The sequence below is a fragment of the Stenella coeruleoalba genome (genome assembly GCF_951394435.1).
Source record: "Stenella coeruleoalba genome assembly, chromosome: 10".
NCBI classification, from domain to species: domain Eukaryota; kingdom Metazoa; phylum Chordata; class Mammalia; order Artiodactyla; family Delphinidae; genus Stenella; species Stenella coeruleoalba.
Window position 1 is genome coordinate 22,075,275 of NC_137156.1, and position 22,340 is coordinate 22,097,614.

At 39.5% G+C, this 22,340-nt stretch overlaps 1 protein-coding gene across 5 annotated transcripts in view; it reads right to left on the reverse strand.

Annotated features, from left to right (window-relative positions):
- Window positions 1–22,340, reverse strand: part of SCAND3 (SCAN domain containing 3) — a 142,804-nt gene that overhangs the window by 42,950 nt on the left and 77,514 nt on the right. For 3 of the 5 annotated variants that reach the window (XM_079933051.1, XM_079933052.1, XM_079933053.1), the window contains one exon: window positions 12,686–12,796. The gene's annotated coding sequence lies outside the window, so the exon portion shown is untranslated. The other 2 variants (XM_079933054.1, XR_013830022.1) reach the window with 2 other exon arrangements.

Consider the following 22,340-nt stretch of genomic DNA (forward strand, 5'->3'; position numbering starts at 1 on the left):
CAGCAGTAATTAACAAAACATTGTAAATCAACTGTATTTCAATAAAAATTAAAATAAAAAGAGAACCAATGAATAAGCGGTGATGGGAGGTAAGTGTGAGAAGGGCTCAAGTACACTAACTAAAAAGCTGAACAAAAATTACTATAAATTTTTTATAGATATACATACATGTAGTAAAAGATTAAAATGCAGATTGGAAAGATACTAATGGACTTCAGGATGGTGGTTACTTTTATGGAGAGAGGAAGGGGAATGGGAAGTGAGGGGTGAGGCTTCAACCATACTTCTAAATTATTTCCTTAGGGAAAAAAGAAGATCTGGGTAAAGGGTACAGGACATCTATCATAATATTCTCTGTATTTATGCTTTACTATTTCATAATTAATTTTAAGTTGAATAAAATAAAATATATTTGCATAAACTTTCACATTATCGTATTAGAAAAATAACAAAAGTAAAAGTAAAGATTAGTGCACTTGCAAAGCCCCAAGTATTCACATATTTGCTTTACATGTAGTAGAGCCTCTTCCCTTAACAGATATTGCCAGAATTTCTATAGTTTCTAGAAAATAACAGAGCAGAGACATAATCTTTGCCATTAAGTAGCTAAAATGTTAGTTGACAAAACAAAATGTATCTATGGGTAATGATACTGTAGCTTTACCTAGGCCACATGGAAATGGGCTTTCCCTGAAGCACAGTGACATAAGTAAAGGCAAGCCTTCCAACATTTTATGTCAAACATACCAGAAAGCTAATACAAGGGGAAAAAATAAAGGCAATGACTTGGAATAGTAATCTAAAGTTTCCTCAGTTTGTGAAACAACCATTCAAAATAACTTAGAATTTACCCTAAAAGAAAAGTTCGGGGGAAAAAAGTAGTAGGACCCCTTAAGGATTAAGCACAGGAAGTTCTATGTGAGCAAATGAGCTCTCCCCTATATAACTTTTTTCTGTCTCTTCAGTTTATTTTCATTTTTAACTTTTATTGGTGAATAGCTTATTTAGAATACCAAAAGATATGAATATTGCATTTTTTATGCACCTAGTACATTTGTTACTTTGTTCGTTACTAGAAAGTTAATCCTTTTTTTGCCATTTGGTAGCAACTGTGAAATAGCTATTCCAACCCCCTTATCCAACCCTCCTCTCCTTTGATCACCTCACACTCTATGAATTCAAAAAATGATCATCAGATTGCCTTCCCTGAATGTTTAAAATCTCCCAGATTTACAACATTTTCCTGAGGTCCTGTTGTCTAGAATGCACTCGGTGCTTTGTGACCACCTAGAGGGGTGGGATAGGGATGGTGAGAGGGAAGGGATATGGGGATATATGTATACGTATAGCTGATTCACTTTGTTATACAGCAGAAACTAACACAACAATGTAATGCAATTATACTCCAATAAAGATGTTAAAAAAAAAAAAAGCCTTCCATTATAAAGTCTTAGCCCCAAGTTATCAGTATCAACTCCCCTTTTTCATGAGGAAATTTTATTTCAGAAAATGTAGTGTCTTTCCTGCTTCAAGTCTAGGTCAGAGCCATCTCAAACTACTGATAGATATCCCTGAATTTAAATTTTGGGGTGGGGGGAAGCTTAGAGTATATTTGTTCTGTCCTGGAAGGCACTGAATTATTAAGTGATCTACTTTCTTCCCAGTGACCAGCTCTGCAAACACAGGGATCTCAGGAAGTAACAGTTTTCATTTCACAGTCCTTGAACAACTGTGGTAAGATAAAAGAGAGAGAGAGGTGTTTCTCTTTACTTAGCAGAATGGTATGTGAAATTAAGTTATATCCCATGGATCACCCCTGTCTGCCCTTGACTTGGCCAGTCTGGGGGCTGCTCCTGTATCTGTGACTACCTCAGTCACCAGTGGTGTTTCTAGATAAGCTTAGACTAACTGAGAAAGGGATAAGCCTGCAGGTATACCTCTCTTATGCCTCCTCCTACCTTTGTGGATATTTTGAGATAATTTAAATAGAGAATTTCTAGACCAGTGGTTCTCAACCTTAGCTGCATATTCAAATCACCTAGGGGGATTTTTAAAACGCTAGTGTCCATTCCACACTCCAGACAAGTTAAACTAGAATCTCTCAGAGTGGGATCCAGGCATCAGAAAATTTTAGAGCTCTCCAGGTGACTCCAATGTGCAGCCAAGTTGTAGAACCACCGCTTCACTTTTAAAGAAATTTGTGGGCTCAGGGAAACTGTATTGATTTCATCTTTCCCTCCCATCACCCAGTACACACTTTACCTACCAGATAAAATAATTTAGTTAGGACACTGTTCTTGGATTGCACCTAAAACTTTTTTATTGGTTAAATTAAGGTGAGTCTTTTCATGTGGTTTGGAATAGAGAAATCTTAAAAACAATCTTTGATGAAGTTGATCATAGTCTGGTGACATGAAGTGACAAAAAAATCAGGTGGTAAGTCATAATTACAACTCGAAACTGGTTCCTAGGTAGAACTGTTGGTATCTCACCACTACTAGACTTGAGTGTGGGTAATATGGCATATTGAAAATGGGAGGAACAAGAAAGGATAAAGTCTGTGAACTATTTCCTTATTAACCGCTCAGCTGGTAGATGCTATGGCTACTATTTTAAGTTTGTTCAAAGTGTTCTAATATCTTTAGAGCTATACCAGAGTTAAACTATTGTAGATCTGTAATAAATATTGGCAAGACCAATTGTTCAATACATGACAGCACAGGATGATTTAGCTAATAGAATGCAAGCTTCAGCGCACCACACTTTCAAAGGCCCATTTTAAGACCCATACTTTAATTTTGTGGTTTTTCTTAAATAGTCAAGAGGCACAAGCACTAGATCCACCCATGAATGACAGACCAAATCATTAAAGAGTCCAACATAAAGGATCGCAGCCATTATTATTTTTTAACACTGGGCTCTTGTACCTCTAAGAATTTGGTACATTCCATCCCCTAAGGTTCAGGAGCCCTTAACTACAGCCAGGCAAGGGACGCCTGGAGCTGCTGGAGGCCTTGCTGAGAAATAAACGAAACAACAAAAAACTGTTTTCTAAATTTCCTTCCCTTGCTAATGTGACAAGGTGTCACAAATTGGAAGTTGAGACAAAAGCACCAAGATACAGGAGATGCTGCATTCCAAAGGGGAATAGCACTTCAACAAAACACACAAAGGAGCTAGCCAAAGAAAGTCCTTACCCACATGAATGGTGTAAAAGGGCTAGGTTTAGAAAGAGAAGTGGATTTTTGGAGAGAATTAAAGTCAGTAACTTTAGAATCAGTGAGGCAAATTCAGAGGTTACAAAAGAGATCAGTATAGAAGGAATGAAATCCACAGCGATGTGAACGCTGCGAGCTCTGGCAAAACGCACTGAGGGGGAAACATGTCTGCGTCGAAATGTTTCTACTTCACTCCTTTGTGTTCGATTTCTGAGAGAACTGTCACGTTTTAAGAAGCGAAATTTACCCAATACTTTCACAGCCTCTGGCCTGGGAAAAGCGTATTTTCTTTCTAGGGGAGCTTCCCGTGAAATCCATCTTTCTTATTGAGCCTCAGAGTATGAAACCAGAGACAGAAGCTCAGCCTACCGTCCCATCTCCCGTTCGAAACCCCGCAGCAAAATTAAGTGAAAATACTAATCCGTTCGCAAATCTTCCATTTAGAGTTTACATGAATAACTGTCATTTTGTTTTTTCATGGAACAGGGACTAAAGTCACTCTTGATTTCACTTTGTGGAAGACCATCTCTAATCCCTGCTGAGGATGGAAAGGAATAAAATTTTTAAACGGAAAGGTTACTATCATAACCCAAGCAAACTGTTAAGTACCTGGAGGCAAGATGGTTAATCTTCAGATTCTACAGGAATGGGCTGTGATCGTAAGGCAGAAGAGAATTGTTTCCGGAGCTAGGAAACAAAAGGTTGGAGATGCTGGGGATCGAACCCGGGACCTCATGCATGCTAAGCATGCGCTCTACCACTGAGCTACATCCCCATCGCGCTTGAAAGCTGTTTTCTAAACTACCTTCATGAAATAAAACAAATTTACATTTTTAAAACAAAATTATTTTGTTCTTTTCTAAACGATACAATTCTCACCCGCTATTTTATAGAACTCTGTTACCAAGGAATTCCTATTAACCTGTATCTTGCAGACATTCAGTGACTGATGAGAATACACTGATCTCGGAAATCTGAGTAGGAAACAGTCTCACAGACTCTCCTTTTCTGAGTGCTTGTCTCGTTTGCCAAAAGATATGTGGAACAAAGGAAAATTCCTTACAGGAAGGATAAGAAAAATACTTTGCCAATGACTGTCTTTAATTATGAAACCTACCAATCTATCCCCAATTCCCCTCCCCAATTCTGCACCCTAGTCCCGGACTCCAGAAACCGCTATGTAACTATTAGAAAACAAGGAGCCAATGAAGGTATTTCTGATAGAAAAATAAATTCCTTCCACTCTTAGGAACTGGGAGGGCTAAAGGGTAAAGATGTTGGATTGCTTCCTAAGGCCTCTGATCCTCATTTTATCCAAAGAATACAAATCAAATCCAAGGAATACGAATCCTCGGATCTTGTTCTGATTCTTTGGAAAGAAAAGCCAGGAAGTAAGAAACGTGTTACTTTTAAGATTGAGGCAAAACCTCTGCTTCCGGGTTGCTTTATTTTTTCTGGAGAGGGAGTGATCCTTTGGAATTCAGATCACTCTCAACAAGGGTCTCAACAAATCAAGAAGGTTTTATCCCTGCCTAGTTCTGGGAAGTCCCCAGATATAGTAACCTGTGAGCAAACCTGGAAGAATGAATAAGAATGTCAAATAGAAAGGAAACGAAAACTGAGGATACAACAGGCATACAGGAGTGGAACTGTATGTAGTTCAGAACGGTTTGAGTTGGGAGGTGCAAGGTGGAGATGAAGGCAGAGAAATCAGCTTGACCAAGATGACACCTGCATTTCTCATCTTTTCACCTTGCTAAGAGAACCTAAATTTTATTCATGTAGTAGAGATGGTGGTCCCAGACAGTTTACATAAAACATGAGTCATCTAAAGTAATTATGGTTTTTCCATTTCTTTTTGCCAGGGATTGTTTTAATGGTAGATTCATGACCCTCTGATGGATAAGTTACACTAGGCAATCAGCCTAAAATCTTCGGATTTTTTTCAGGATAAAAAGAGAAACATGTGAGGAGAGCCACACATCTTAATTTAGCATTGATATTTGATTTTCAAATAGTAGTCTGCAAGCTTGAGAGAAACATAAAAATTGTATATTTTTTGTAAATAATGATTATTCCTTTAAGAGAAATGTTAAAAAGGCTTGCTGTGAATATTAGTTATCTATTGGTGAATAATACTCCAAAATGTACAGGGTTAAAAAAAATAATATTTATTATCTCAGATTCTGTGGGTCAGGAACTCCAGTGTGGCTTGGCTGGGTAATTCTGGCACCAGGTGTCTCTTGAAGTTGAACTCAGGGTGTCTACTGTGCATGCAGTGCTCTGAAGGTTGGACTGCGTCTGGAGGATCTGCTTCCAAGATGGCTCATTCACATGTGGGTAGGAAGCCTCAGTTCCCCCTCATGTCTTGGTGACTGACTCAAGTGGGAGAAGACTGCACAAGGGTGTGATTACCAGGAGGTAAGGATCATAGGGGGTCTTCTTGAAGGTTAGCTAAGACACTGTGTAATCCTTAATTGTATATCAGTACTTATTACAATACCCAGTGTAAGTAAATATTTGAATCATTTTTAAAATGTAAATGAATGGATGGATAGAGAGATGGATGTTTGCATAAATGAATAAACAGGAGAATATTTTCAGTGGCTACTTAGGAAATTTTAAAAGTGAGAAATCATGAAATTTGGCTTCAATCCTCTCAATTCCATTCAAAGAAATGGAAAATGTATAAAAATGTATAACTTATCAAAGCTAACATAAAAAGTTATAGAAAATCTGATTTAATATATTGCCATTTAAAAAACTGAATCGGGAATTGAAGCAAAATTTCCATAAAATTTGATTTCCAGTCTGAGATCAATTTACTGGCATGTTCTATGAAATCGTAAAGGAAGCATTAACCTCTGTGTTGTACAAAATATTCTGAAAAACTATAAATTATTTTAGGAGATTAGTATAATACTGATACCAAAACCCAGTGGAGAAAATACAAGAAGGAAAAATTATAGGACCATTTCACTATAAGTACAGAGACAAAAACGTATAAAAAACTAGCAAACAGACTTCCAGTTTCTGGTTCCATATATAAGAGGCTGGGAAGTCACCACTCCATTCTATCAAGAAGGAAAAAGCTGAGCAGACTGAAAAATCAGCACCTCTTCTTGAATCTATAAGAGAGGTGTGGACACAGGGCAAACAGCTGCCCCCAAGAATGGAGAGATAGACAGGTGAATAAAGGGAGTGATGACTTACCTGAGCAGTGACTCACAAGTGGAAACCACAGGAAGAACCAAAACCTGAACTGTAATTGATAAATTGCTTAAGGATCCATGTAAGCAAGTCTGATAGTTAAAAACTCCAGGGACCCTGAGTCATGGCCAGGGCAGGGTGGAGGTGGCATCCCCACAGTTCTGCGAGTTTTACCCCTAGGAGTTTGACCAGATTCTCATATTAAATATGCAAATATTGGGGGGAAATTCCTTCATGCTTCCAGCAGAGTGGGGAGAAGAGGAACCCTGTTGAAATATGCCAGAGCACTCTGTTCTTAACAAGGCCTGCCTACTAAAGAATCTATTTAACCAGACCCTAACTTGCTGGGGTTTTGTCAGAGCCTAATTGTCCTGAAGGAAGGGAAATACTCAGTTCCAGCTGGCTCTAGACTTTCACATGAGAGAGGGAAAAACCTAACTCCAGCATACTCTAGCTATGTTGTCCCACCTAAGTCGGGGCATTTGAGGGGGCGGGGGGTACGACTGAGAAACAGTTGTGAAGTTCACGACCCAGAGGTAAAAGATCATTAAAAGACTGAGACTTAATCATTGGACTAGAGAAAACTTCTCCTTCCCCAACATCTCACCACTACATTACTAAAGTTCTATATATCCTTTTATCAAGTAAACCAGGTCAGGCTATACAGAAAAAATTACACAACATATCAAAAGGCAAAAAACAATTTGAAAAGGCAGAACCAGAAGAGAACCAGACATTGCAGGGATGTTGGAATTATTAGACCAGAAATTTAAAACAACTATGACTAATATGCTAAAGGATCTAATGAATAAAGTAGATAGTATGCAAGAACAGATAGGCAATGTAAGGAGAAAGATGAAAATCCTAAAATAAACAATGGAAAAAGAAATGCGAAAGATTAAAAACACAGTAATAGAAGGAAGAATGCCTTTGTTAGGTTTATTAGTAGAGTGGACATAAGTAAGGAAAGACTCTGAACTTGAGGCTATATCAATAGAAACCTCCAAAACTGAAAAACAAAGAAAACAAAGGCTAGGGAAAAAAAAAAAGAACAGAATACCCAAGGACTCTAGGACAAGCACAAAAAATATAACATATGTGTAATGGGAATACCAGAAGGAAAAGAAAGAGGGAAAGGAGCAGAATATTTGAAACAATAATGACTGAGAATTTCCCCAAACTAATGTCAGACAGCAAACCACAGATCTAGGAAGTTCAGAGAGTGCCAAGAAGGATAAATGAAAAAAGAAACAAACAGAAAACTATATATAAGCATATCATTTTCAAACTACAGAAGATCAAATAGAAAGAAATTACTCCTGAAAGAAGTCAGAGGAAAAACAAAACAAAACATCTAGCCTATAGAGGAACCAAGGTAAGAATTACATTTCACTTCTACTAAGAAACCATGAAAACAAGAATAGATTAGAGTGAAATATTTCAAGTGTTGAGAGAAAAAACCACAGCCTAGAATTCTGTACCCTGCAAAATTTCAAAAGTGAGGGAGAAATAAAAAATTTCTCAAACAAAAATGGAGGGAATGTGTTCCCTGTAGACCAGTCTTGCAAGACATGTTAAATGAAGTTTTTTAGAGACAAGGAAAATAATATAGGTCAGAAAGTCAAATCTTCATAAGGAAAGGAAGAATATCAAAGAAGGATATGGGAAGGTAAATAAAAACTTTTATTTTCCTTAGTTGATCTCACAGATAACGGTTTGTTCAAAATTATAATAGCAACAATGTATTTGGTTATATGGTTATAGAAATATTGTATATATACTTATGTATGCTTATATATAACTGAAATAAATGATAGCAATGATACAATAGCTAGGAGGGAGGAAAAGTAGGATTTTTTTTATTACAAGGGTATTTACACTACCTGTGAAGAAGTATAGGGTTATTGGAAGGTGAACTTGGATTAATTGTAAATGTATACCACAAACTCTAGAGGGACCACTAAAAAAAGTTAAAGAATTATAACTGATAAGCTAAGAAAGGAGAAAAAAAGGTTTTTGTGGTTCCTCAAAAAATTAAAAATAGAACTACCATATGATGCAGCAATTTCACATCTGGGTATACATTATTAATATTGTGATTTATAATAAGAAATGTATATTTGGCCTTCAGCCCTGCTGCTGGCACAGAGCTCCTAAAATCCTTAGAATTTCCTAAGTGAAGAGAGAGACAAAGGTGTTTTTGTTATGTTAATGAGGTGAGCTTTGGCCTGCTTCTAGAGTTAGGGGCTGGTTGCTAGGAGAACAGTCATGCTATTAAGGGTGCCTTCCATTTCCACAGGCTATTCCTAACCTTTACTATATTTCCAGACCTCCTGTACTGGACTGTGACCAGTTTTTCTGCACAGAAACGTTGAGTAATGCCAAAGATGCAGTGAGAAATAAAATGGTAACTAGGTTAGTAACTATGCATAAAGAAATTCCTCTATGGTCATAGGGTGTACCCTTGAATACTGATGTGCAACTACCACATCAATACTAAAAACATGCTACCTTCTCCTCCCCTTAAAAAAAAATTACTGAGATATTTTATTTTTACTGATTATTTTCCAGTGGATAGTGGGAATGGACAGGACCTCCTTTAATTGAGCTAAATAAATCTTTGATATGCAGCTGTATTCCCTTTTCCTGGGTGCATTCGTAGGATGAATTTACTTGTGAATTGTCCCTTTGGCTTTGTACTACTCACTGCGTAATAAGACACCCCAAGGAAGTTTCCAGGAAGCAGGGGAAATGGCGGTGGTTATTTAACAAAACGGAAGAGAAATAAGCACATAGATGGAAAATAGCTCGATTTAAAGGGAATGATAATGGGAGAAAAATGAGAAAGAGCTAGACTATTTTATTTAATAATGTAAGGCCAAAGGCTGAATTTGACAGCAACGAAAACGAGAGGACCTACTGGAGATGCCGGGGATCGAACCCGGGGCCTCATACATGCGAAGCATGCGCTCTACCACTGAGCTACATCCCCTCCTGGAGGTCAGTCGCCGGGCAGCATTCCTGTCCCTTTAAAATCTCAAAGCGTTGTGCACAATTTTGGGTTTTTTTGTTTCCAACTAGAGAGTAGCCGTCATTGAAGACGAATTACATCTAAAGCCTCTTTCGGATTATATCCAAGTAGCCCCCTTCCGAGACCCGCCGACAACATCCAACTCGTATTGTTACTGAGAACAGAGCCCAATTTTAGCAGCTTCAGCACAATTATTCTTATTTTAGTAGTTTCAGCACAATTGTTTTTTCTCCCGTTAGTCAAATCGAACCCCCGGTGGAAAGAACTGAGGGATTTTTCAGGACCCTTTGAAAAATGGTCTACGAGCCAAAACAAAGGCTCATGGAAAATGAGACCCAATTTTTTTGCAGAGTAAGTTGAATGGTCAAATGAATCTTTGGAGCTGCGTCTTCCAACTTGATCCCGCTTGGAGGAAAAAAAAAAAAGAAAATTGTCCAGATAGATGAAATGTGAAAATCCTGCCCTCATATTTGTCCCCAGAGGCAACGGCTTGTCCCACAGAGACCTTCGAGTCCTCCTGACCACAGATAACCGGAGTGGTTATCTGTGAACTTTGGCTTCATAAAGAATCTTAGATTTAAAGAAGCCCGCATTCCTTTGTTTCCCCCTTTCCTTTATCCAGGGGCCAGCTTCTCGTTCCGCAGGCTACTTTACCCCGTGGAAGAATGAACGTGGACAAGACCTCCTAAACCAGCATCCGGGTCCGGAGCGCTTCTGCACCCGCAGCCCCGCTGCACTACTACAATCTACTGAAAAGGCTTTTCTGACCCCAGACCCAGATGCAGTGATTTTTGTCTCTCACTTCAGAAGTCATATAGCAGAGAACAGAAACTCTTCAAAAGTGAAAATGGCAACACCAAAGGCACGATTCATGATGATAAATTGGACTTCATTAAAATTAAAAATTACTGCTGCTCTGAGAAAGACACTGTTAAGCCATGGGCTGGGAGAAAATATTTGCAAAACACGAATCTGATAAAGGGATGGTATCTAAAATATACAAAGAACTCTTAAAACTCAACAAGAAAATGAAAAGCCGATTATAAATCAGGCAACGTATCGGAACAGATACCTCATCAAAGAAGAAACATAGATGACAGATAACCATATAAAATGATGCTCTACATCGTACATCATCAGGGAATTGTAAATTAAAGCAACAATGAGATACTACTACACACCTATTGGAATAGCCAAAATTCAGAACACTGACAATACCAAATGCTAGGGAGTTGTACGAACCCTACTCCATTAGTTTCCCTCAGATATCTACCTACCCACAGTTTTCTGCCCTCAAAAGCCTTTAAAACCCTTTTCCTTTATCTCATCACTTCTCTACAAATTTATTTTTCTTTCCTAAGACACTATATAAGCTCAGGGCTAACTACCCCTTTGAGTCATTTATCATTGAATCCTCCCATGTGTATGCATGATGCATGCATTAATAAACTTTTGTTTCTCTGTTGTTAATCTGTTTTTTGTCGCTTTAATTTGCACAGTTCCAATCAACGAAGTTAAGATGGGTAGAGGAAAAGATGTTTTTTCCCCTCTTCTACACTACTTTATCATCCTAAATCCCAGATTGAGAATATTGAAGAGCCAACAGCCAACCAATGAGGGAAAATATACAATGTGCCTTTATTGTTTAAGCCACTGAGATTTTGTGGATGTTTTCTTTTACATCATGATCAAGCCTATGCTGAGTGACACGGGGAAATTATGCCTTTTGTTATATGAATAGCAATTCTATTTTCCCAGTCTGAATTTTTCATTGACTTTGCTTGTGTATTTTTACTTTGTTTTACAGGAGGCTTTGTTTTGTTCTGTTTTACTCTATTATTATTCAAATAATACATATTTATTGCAGAAAATTTGGAAAGTAAGAAAAGGATAAAACTACTAAACAAACTCTACCTATACTCTTACTACTCTTTCAGAAGCTCTCTTGAAAAATCAAATTTGTTAAAATTTTCCTTTAAATAATTTTGGAAATTTTTTTTTTTTTTTAGCGGTACGCGGGCCTGTCACTGTTGTGGCCTCTCTCGTTGCGGAGCACATGCTCTGGACGCGCAGGCTCAGCGGCCATGGCTCACGGGCCCAGCCACTCCGCGGCATGTGGGATCTTCGCGGACCGGGGCACGAACCCGTGTGCCCTATATCGGCAGGCGGACTCTCAACCACTGCGCCACCAGGTAAGCCCTAATTTTGGAATTTTGAATCACAATTGATTCAATAGCCTTTCCCACTCCAAAGTTATTAAAAATTTCACATGTGTTTTTGAAGTACTAGTAAGTTTTGTTTTCATAAATCTCAAACACCATTTAGAATTCATCCTGCTGTGAGTTGTGGGATATGGAGTCAAAACTTTTTTTCCAGGTAACTACCCAGCTTTTGCCACACCAATTATTAAATAGTCCATTTTTATCCATAATGGGGGATTATAACCCATTGTGCTCAGTAATTACCGTCAGAAATAAAGTATGGATACATAGTATTTGAATTGTGCAATTTATCTAACAGACACACATAGAACTCCTGATGAGAACAGAGTTCCCTCATAATGAAAATAGCATTATACCAATTAGAAGACTCTAAAGCCCAACTAATATCCTTTGTTTTACTCTCCTCCCTTCTTTTTTTCCCTGAAAGATATTGTAACTCTCTTTCTTTTCAAATGTGTATCTGAATTTCCTTTCAGATGAAAATTTTACCTTGTTGATGATAAAGTCCTTTGTTGAAAATATGTATATCTGAATCTCTTTTCAAATATATATTTTATCTTTTTACTGTGACACACTGTTTTCAAAGCATATACGTACCTGAATAGCTTTTTAAAAATATATATCAACATTTTGAAGTTGACTTTCTTGTGAACAGAAGGATCTCTCTCCCCAGTGGCTCCCAAAGTAATTTCTTGAAAACTGAGGGATTCAGAGTCTTGTGGAAATGTGACCACTGACTTAGAAATTTTAAATATGGCTTTCTGTATACAGGAAGTAATGGGGGGAATATCCACTGGCAGAAATATCCAATGGCATGTTTCCTCTCAAGTCTTAACACATGCATTTTTATGAGCGAATGATTTGGGTAGAAGACAATCTCTGTCACTCACAGGAAAACATATATTAGTCTTTAGGTATAGGAAAGATAAAGGATGGTAAAAGGATATTAAATATTAGCACTTTATCAGAAAGAATTCAGGTAACCTTACATAGTGGCAACTTACCAGTATTTGCACATAGCCGCTCCTGGACTGTAGTTCTCAATAAGTTCCCAAATAAAACTGAAACTCATAGCTCCCGCATTGTGCATTTTTATTTCAGTTGAACCATGTTGACTGGAAAAAAAAAAAACACAATGTGAGAGTTGTGAATTAAGTTTTATTTGGGGCAAAGTGAGGACTATAGCCCAGGAGACAGTGTCTCAGATAGCTCTGAGGAACGGCTCCGAAGACGTAGGGGGGAAGGTCAGTATTATATAAGATTCTGGTGCAGGGGGTACGTGCAGTTAAGCACACATTTTGGCAGAGGCTTGCTGATGTCACCGTTAATGATTTTAGTGCTTTTCTAGATATGACAAGATGTAAGAATTTGGGCTCATAAAATCTCCTGAAAATATCTAACTATTTGAAGGCCTGTTGTGCCAGTTTTTCCCAGAGCACAGAGTGCCTCATTTCTGATCTCCACTGCAAACTCCTTTCAGGGTGTGTTGAAGGTCAGCGGCTGCAGTGGCTAGTGATTTAGTCCTTGTAGAGACAGATGGCAAGTGCCAATTTTTAGTTGGCACGCCTCACAAATATGAGTGAAATTTTGCATATAGATTTTGAGTTGAATTACAAAACTGCTCTAATTTGCACATCTATATATTTTCTTCTGTTTATTCAAATGCATTAATCCTTAGAACTCTGCTGTCCAATATGGTAGCCACTAGTACATGTGATTCTTGAAATATGACCAGTCCAACTTGAGATGTACTGTAACTGTAAAGTACACAGCAGATTTCAAAGACTTAGTAAGAAAAAAAAAAGAATGTAAATGATCTAGGTAATATGCCTTTATATGGATTATTTATTGAGATGATAATATTTTAGATATACTGAATTAAATAAAATGTTATTAACTTCACTTGTTTCTTTTTACTTTTTTCAATGTGACTACTAGAAAATTTAAAATTATATATGTGGTTGGCATTTGTGCCTCATATTATATTGGGCAGTGCTTCCCAATTTACCGTGCTTTTGCTTATATCAGGAATGTACAAGACCCCACTTGGAATCCAGTTTGCTTCCGTCACAATGTAATGATTTACCAGGGACAATGGACATGATCCTAGTTATGCTTTACACCAAGACGCAGAGGCAAATTAAAGTCAGCCCAATTTCCCCACCCCACACATTTCTCTCCCTCATTGAGGCCTGTCACTTTTCTGTTTCCTATTCCTTATTCTGGCAGTCAGATGAATCTATTGGACAAACTGAAAGACAAGTTCTTCCCGACAAATGGGGTCCTTCCAAGTTCAAAATCTACTTCATGGGATTTCTGTGAACATGAACAAAACTCTCCTATGGTCAGAAGCGGGCAAAAAGGAGATGAGATACCAATCACCTCACCTAGATTTCTAAGCATTTCCCGGGATTTCTAAGGAGGTTCAAGGAACATTATACTAGAGTCCAAGATTAGTCTAGCTTAATACACCTTTTTTTCTGGGAATACCGTTAATGAGTTCCCAATCTTCAAATCACAATAAGCCCTTTTACATTCTCACTCTACATACTGTCTCTCTTTTCCATAATAATAAAACCCCTCCCAATCACAGATTGCTGCAGAGTTGCCATCTTAGGGATCACTGTGGTTGCCAAATATCTCCACAAGACTCCAGCTTAAATTTTCTTAAACAGGCATCTTAATCATGTTCAAACCCAAGCTACTACTCGTTCCAAGCTCGATCTAACGCCCACAAAGCAAAAACACAACAGACTGCCAAGAGGTATAAGGGGATTCATTCTTCTCCGCACACATTCCACAATCGAAAGCCCCACCCCAACCCCCTTCTCCTGTCTACTTGGGCGAAGGTATGAAACATTTAGGATTAATCTGCTTGCCTCTGGCAGTTCATAGCCCAGAACAGGGACTTTTTTTTTTTTTTTTTAATGTTAGGAAAGAAAAGCTCATTTTCCGCCCGAACAGGGACTTGAACCCTGGACCCTCAGATTAAAAGTCTGATGCTCTACCGACTGAGCTACCCGGGCCCACGGACAGCTGCTTCTCTTAGAGCCTAGAAAAGGTAAGTTCGTTAGGTTGGTTTCAATTTTGAGTTCTCAAAGCGTTAAAAAATAAGTCGCCGGCACAAGTACCTCACATACTCAAGTCAAAAGCAGCCGGCGGATCTCACTTCTACACTAACTAGCTGCCACCACAACAGGCAACACGTTTGAAACAATTTGACTTCCCTCAAAAATCCAGCGCTCTGAGGAGCTACCTCAGCTATTGAAAGAGCCCCACGATGCTCTCAAAAGCCAACAGTTTGGGTAAAAATGAGGAGGATCTTCTTGTGGGACAAAAGTTTGCTGCTCACTTCCCTAAAATCACGGAAAGCCAACATTTTCTTGTACCTATAGGATGCAAAGAAGAGAGGTGGAGCTTGGACACGTCCTTCCTACCCATCTACCCAAATCCTATTCATGTTTAGAGATTCATATTCAAGCCCTCTTCGCCCTACTTCGCTAACTCCAACCTCGCCTCCTCCCTCTTCCCATTCACGCACTGCTTCGCCTTTCCGCTCTGGTCCACTCTGCCAGCTCCTGCGTGAGATCTTCCCAATAACTCAGTCCACTCCATCCAGGTTCCGGGTTGTTGACACTCCAGTCAGGGTTTCCCAAACCTGCCAGATTTTGAGTCTGCGGAGCTTTCTAATAGTATAAATTACTGTCCGGCCTCTTCTAAATATGCTTTCGGACTTCATCCAAAATTCATATCTGGATTACCTGTCGGACAAAATAGGCGGAAAGTGGTTTTGCGCCTGACTGCCTGAGGTGTGAGATGCTCTCTAGGCATACAAGGTGCTAGTTCCTTTCCCAGCCCACACGTTTCCCCGCTCTCTCACATTCCGGAGAGAATTCCGTCCGAAAGAGGTTGTGTATTGATTCCTCCTCCCTCTTCCCTCCTTCTGTCTTTCAAAACAGAACCTCAGTAAGGAAAGCAGTTGCCGGGTCCCGACCGAGTTGCTGCCCTAGTTTTGCTAGACACTCTCTGTCGCTCTGCATTTCTTGGTAGGTTTTGTAAATTCTTTCCGCTCTGTCATCTCTTTCCTTCCGGAAGGACCTAAATCCCCCTCTATCCGCCCCGTCCCTACCACCCTTACGCAATACTTAACGCTGAGGATTTCCCTGGTGGCGCAGTGGTTAAGAATTCACCTACCTAAAGCTAGTGACTAAGGGTTTGAGCCCTGGCCCAGGAAGATCCCCGATGCCGCGGAACAACTAAACTCGAGTGCCACAATTAGCCTGTGCTCTAAAGCCCGCGAGCCACAACTATGGAGCCCACGTGCTACAAATACTGGAGCCAGAAATACTTGACTTTTCTATAAAATACTTAACTTTTCTTCTTTGTATTCTTCTGCATTACCTCTGTGGTCTTTTAGGCAGCTTTGGAGGCAGAGGAGGATGAAGTTGGGGGAAAGGAAGAATTTGAAGACAAGAAAAATGCCCCATTCCTGGGACTTTCCTTGGTGATGGAATGGAAATGCCTTCCTGAGAGCTAGCTGTGGAGCAGACTTTGAAGCAAGCTGAGAGAAGTAGGGAAGATACCCGAAGCAGAAACAAAGAGCCGCAAGGTCCGAAATCAATCTAAAGCCAGGCATTCTTTTGTTTTCCTGCAATGCATACCAATGACTCCTAATTCTCCAATTCCAATGGGTCTTTTTCAGTCCGTGTGCTACTCTCATCTCAGGCGCCTTCTCTTCCATAGCCATGTGAAAATCCAGGTCTCTAGATGCAAGCTATCTGCTGAATTATAGACTCAGGTATGACCTTGCTTACCAGACATCTTCATCATCATGAAGTTGCTTCCTACACATTTCAAATTCATCTCATGTTCAAACAGTGCCAGAACCAGTGATTGTCTGTGGCAGACACTTACCCCTTTTCCTTTAGTAGCTGAAGGTTTTCTGTCTTCTCTTTCCATCTGGACCTAAATTTCCAGAGGTAACTTTCTGAGTTCCCTTCTTTGTACTCACTCCCCTGAATTTTTTGCTGGGTCTCTGGCAGTCAGGAGCAGCGGAGGTACAGTCCCCTGCTGTGATGATGTGGGAAACCGGTGGTACCATGGAGATGACCAGAGAAGGAGTGACAAATCCCAAGGTCCAAGCTGAAGCCACTTGAGGCACACTGACCATCAGGGAGCCAAAGGTGAACCTTAGAGGTCCTAGGTATTAGTTATTTTCTTTCCTTGGGAAAAGTGCCCAGAATATGGATTCCCTTGGGGGCTACAGTGTCTACAGTCCCAGTGCTCTTCAGAGACTTTCTGTCTTTCATGATTCTGCCCACTGCCTTCATTTATCTGAGACTGTATGGAGGCTCCATGTCTAATCCAGTGAGTATGAAGAGGAAGAGAGAGAAGATGCATCAGGGTTCCTGGCATGGAAAACACCAAGGGCAAGCTTTTGTTCTCTGCCAGGAGCTGCTAGGAGCCACTGGAAGGAAAATAAAGAGGACAACAGATAGCTCACTCAAAAAGGAATTTAAAAGCAGTCTCTACTTGGCATTCGCCCTAAAATAGACACTGCCTTGTAAAAGCATTTCTCAACTGGGAGGGTCCAAAAACGATGCCCTTGGATGTCTGTGCTTTAGGGGTTTACAGCAGCTGCTGGGTAAACTGGGCATCCTAAGGTCCAGTGTCTGTGGAGTCCTGTCTTCTCATCTTCCACTGTGAGTTGCTAATCCTACCCTCTCAGCCCTCCTAGCCTTTGAGAGGCTAAATGGAAATCTTTTTTGTTTGTACACATGAACCAGCTTCCCTCCCTCTGCAAAATTCAGCTTTTGCATTATTCTACTCTTTTGATATACAAACTAGCAACCAAAAAAAAAAAACTGAAAATGGAACTGATTTTGATATATTCACCTAATGCACAATTATGTATAGCAACAAAGTTGTTGTATAATTTTAATTAGCTCTTTGTTTATACCAATAGTGTTTATTTTAGGAAACACAAGAAATTTATGCATCCGTCTGTTTTTATCCCTCCCTCTTCATCTCCCCAACCCTGCACACACTACCCCTTTGGTTGCATCTCAGAAATCTTTGGTGTGATGTTAAATCATGTATTCCACTTTATGACTTTATTTAAAATTCTAAAAACAAGAAACTGGAATTCCGTGGGCAAATGTAGGAAACGTAGAAGGGAAGACATTTTAATTCATTACTCGCCAATATCCTTGCAGCTTTATTTCAGCCAGGAGTGTGTGTATGGGGTTGGGTGTTTTCTACTACCTGGTCTGTGAAAATCTCCAATGAGACCCAATTTATCATCTGCCAAAATCCAGCTTCTAACAAAAATTTTTAATGCCTTAAGCCTAATTTCCACCCAAATCAAACTATTCCTGCCAGCTAATAGCTTCCAACCCTGAAACTTCCAATTATGTTCCCAATGTTCACGTTGACAGTCTCATCATTCCTTAGCACTGCCGTTTGGGTTGTTCAATGTTCTCTCAGTCACTCACTCAGAAAGATTTGGGACCCACTTCCCCCACCTCAACTGCTTGCGTCCAGTAATGGATGGAGGGGTGGAGGGAATGGAGGTGGGGATGAGAAGGGGGAGGCAGGGGAGGCAGGTGAAAGCTTTTCTCTTGTCTGTTAGATGATGCAGATCTGACTGCTCATACAACGAAAAGAACTAAAAGAATAGGGCCGTTTCTCTTCCCCTTTATTCTGTCCTTTTTCTGTTCTGTCTTTATTTGCGTATGCCAGTTGTGGTGGGAGGCTTCTTGCTTTGGAAGTGAAATGTCTGATGGGAATGTCTTTCTTTTCCTTTCTTCCCTTCTTCCCTCCTTCCCTCCCTCCCTTCCTTCCTTCCTTCCTTCCTTCCTCTCTTCCTCTCTTTCTCTCTCCTAATTCTTGTCTTTATTTTGCTGTTGCCCCGCCCTGGGAGGTGATAAGCCAGAGGCAGCAAAAATGGGAAAACTATAAAAGCAATCCACTGCCCTTCTTTTCGCAGAGGATATGAGAAAAGGGGTTGACAAAACTTAAGTGGAGGTGCCAGGGATTGAACCAGGGACCTCGTACATGCAAAGCACGCGCTCTACCACTGAGCTACACCCCCATACCTCTACCTTTTTCTAGCTATTTCATAAAATATTATTTCTCCGTCTTTTTTTTTTTTTTTTTCTTGTAAGCTAAGAGTTCTCTGGAGAAAGTCTATCAGGTTAAATTACACTATTTCTGAAATTACTAAACTGGATAGAGTCTAGTGGCTTCTCCCTGGCCTGCAGTTATTTAATTAACCCAGGAACAGTTGAAAGAATAATGCTTTCTAAGAGATAATTGACTGAGAATGTCTTACTTTTTTCTTTTTCTCTCTTTCTGTTCTTTTTCCTTCATGCTCCTCAATAATACTACCAATGGAATTGATTGCTCAAGATTGATGTTGGGAATCTGCCACGTTTGTCGTTTTGGGTTCAGGGAATCCAGAATGAGCCAGATCTTTCTTTTTTGTTTCCTTCAATTAAATGTTCCTTGGGAAGACAGACATCACCAATGATGATGAGGCCCTTAGAGTGGAAAGGGATCAGGAGCAAATGGGTATGAAGTTAACTGTGCTATGAGCAAGAAAAAGTGAGTTAGGGAATATAAAGAGGAAAGTGGGAAACGTTTGTGCCAACATGGTTTAAGAGAGTAAAAGAAAAGGGCAGGAACAAAGGTGCTAGAAACCAAACCCAGTACTTCCTTTTGTGCACTCTACTCTCACATAATCCAAGAAATTCGGAAAAATACCTGTCCCCACTGATTTCCATTATTTGCTACTGGTTCTCCAAGAATAAGTCTAGAAATGAAAAGCAAGGATTTAGAAATTTTAGAAGATCTTGTAAATTGCTTTCACTCCCAAGTTCATGATCAGAGGACTTGACTCATTTTAATAGTGTGTAGATCTAATGGGGTGCTGTCCAATTGCTTGGTGTATAGAATGTGGAGAGGGCAGCATACTAGAACGGGAGAGACAACACTTTATTCAACTTAGGCTTTCAGCTGGCACACTTACACATAAAGGTAGGTTAACAAGAGAAAAACAGAGCTTGTTAATGTGTGCAACAGGCATCACACAGAAGAAACCTAAACAAAAAGTAACTCAAAGTGGTGGCTTAGCACCGCGGCTAATGAAATATATTCAACAAAGAACAGTAAATTTGTAGACAAATGACAGGATCGAGGAATGCAGTTTTCATCTTCCAAGGGCAGAAAACTGTGGGAAATTAAATATATGGGAAGAAACTAGTGGAGTAAGATTTGTTTGCAGATTCCTCTGGTGCATCTCTGGGCTGATAAGAGTTTGTCTCCAGTAAAAGGAGAATTTATATCCTGCCTTTGGGTGGATATGGGAGGGTAGAGAGAGCTTTCCTGTGTGTGTGTGGTTTTTTGTTTTTTGTTTTTTGCATCTTAATTAACTTCAGCTCAAAATAATTTTCATGTCAAAGAGGCATATTTTGCGTGACATAATCTGGTTTCATATATAGTCATGTGCAGAGGGAGCATGTTACAGTGTGTGATATATTAGAGCTAATTTGTCACGTCAACTCAAAAGTGCATGAAGATCTGAGAAATTATGAGTATGTCTTTCTATATCTTATCATACTTAAATCCTTTTAAGTTGCTTTTTAAATTTACAGTTTGATGTCATTAGTTTAAAAAGCCATTTAAAATTACATTATTTCTACTTAAACTAATTTACTGAATGCTAAACTAGATGTATTTCACTTTATTTTATTTTATTTTTTGGCGGCGCCGCGCAGCTTGCAGGATCTTAATTCCCCAACCAGGGATTTAACCCACGCCCTCAGCAGTGAAAGCGCGGAGTCCTAACCACGGGACCGCCAGGGAATTCCCATATTTCACTTCCCGCCACCACCCCCCCCCCCCCCCCCCGCAAAATAAGGAGGTAGCTCAATATGAAGAGGATAGAAGTGATTCCAAAAACCGAAGGCCAGTTTTAGGCAGAAATACGAACACTCACAAGGAGCTGGTCTCATCACACAGAATGAGAAACACTCGCCTGCGATTGGAGGTGCCGGGGATTGAACCCGGGTCCTCGAGCATGCTAAGCACGCGCTGAGCTACACCCCCTTACTCTTTTTGCTCGTGGAATAAAATTTAATAGCAATATCTAACTGCCTTGTGTTTCCAGAACCTGAAATTGTTAGTACAAAAATCCCTTATGTACGATTCCGTTATTTCTGAAATTCCTTTATTGCATTCTCTTTCCAGTCTACATGAAGAGAAAGGCATCTTCATGCTAGGCAGAAAGGTACATTCCTAGGATCTATTCACACTTGTCAACCTACAAAAGGTGAATAGAAGAAGGAAAAGAAGAGCCTAGAATCAGTGACACTCAAGGAACAACTGGGAGAACTAGCCCCACAACTTAATTTCTTCATACAGATCCCCATTGTAAGAATTTGCTGTCACCTAGAATATCATTCTGTGTCAGAATGTAAGAAAGTGCTTAAAGATGATAGTAAGCTCAACAGATTACAGTAGCTTCGAGACAATCTTGGAAACACTGAGCATTAAAATGAATAAGAAACAATAAAGGAATACAAAGTAATGGATGAAATAAGACTGCTAGACCAGAGAGTTGACTGAAATACTAGGTCTGAGTGAGGAGATAGCCAGCGTCAAAGGATCCTCAACTTTGCTCTGAGGATGGTAAGAATGACTCTGTTGTCTGTTACACAACATGGGGACTTCAAAAGTTCAGTCTGAATTGAGAGGCCAGTGGCTCAAACAGATTACTCAGACACTTGTTGAATTAAAGTTCTAAAATCACATGTACTTTGGCTAGAGTAAGGTTCCATAAGTTCATTGAGGGTTCATTCATAGAAAAATCTAGAGCCATTTTGTGACCTTCAGTGATGCCTAAAGGATTAGTGGGCTAGAAGACATAAGAAACCCCCAAACCCTTGAAATAAGGCAATTATAGCTTTCTCTCTAGATTTTTGTCGTGGCTCCATTACTTGAATAGGCAGGAAGCTCTGGGAGCAGCATTTTTTCCCCAGCACACACCAGGCACTTATCGCTAGCTTATCACCTTCTAGAATACGGTGGAGGAAAAGCTAAGGAAACAAAAATGTGACTCATGTTTTTAGTAGGATGATGTTTCCTTTAACTGAAATTATCTGTAAGTCCCATGTTCTTCACTATAGAAAATGTACATTGCTTCCCCGACCCTCACCAAACTTGAGGAATTGGGAATGGGTCTTTCCACTTTTTATTTTTCTTATTTATGCCCTTTAATTTATTGATTTCAAACTTTTCCCAAATCTAAGAGCCAGTGCACTTGAACTGAATGAAGAAGCCTCTTCCCAGTGAGTGATAGATGATGAGCATCACTTACTGCCAGGTGGTGGAGAGTTTGAGTTTTGAGGCATTGAAACTTGTTGGGTTTCCCAAGGGAAACTTGAAATCCTGCTCACAGAACTCTAGGTTGAGTTCTGACTGTGGTCAATGTGACACATTTATTTTTTCAAACTTTCAAAATAAAAAACAGTGCTTGTTTAATGTAGCTGGAGGTAACAAGTGGATAATAGTAATAACAATGGGTTACATTAAATGATTATATCACCTCCTTGATAAACAGACTCCCTAAGAGGTGAAGTAATTAGTTGGCCACTAGTT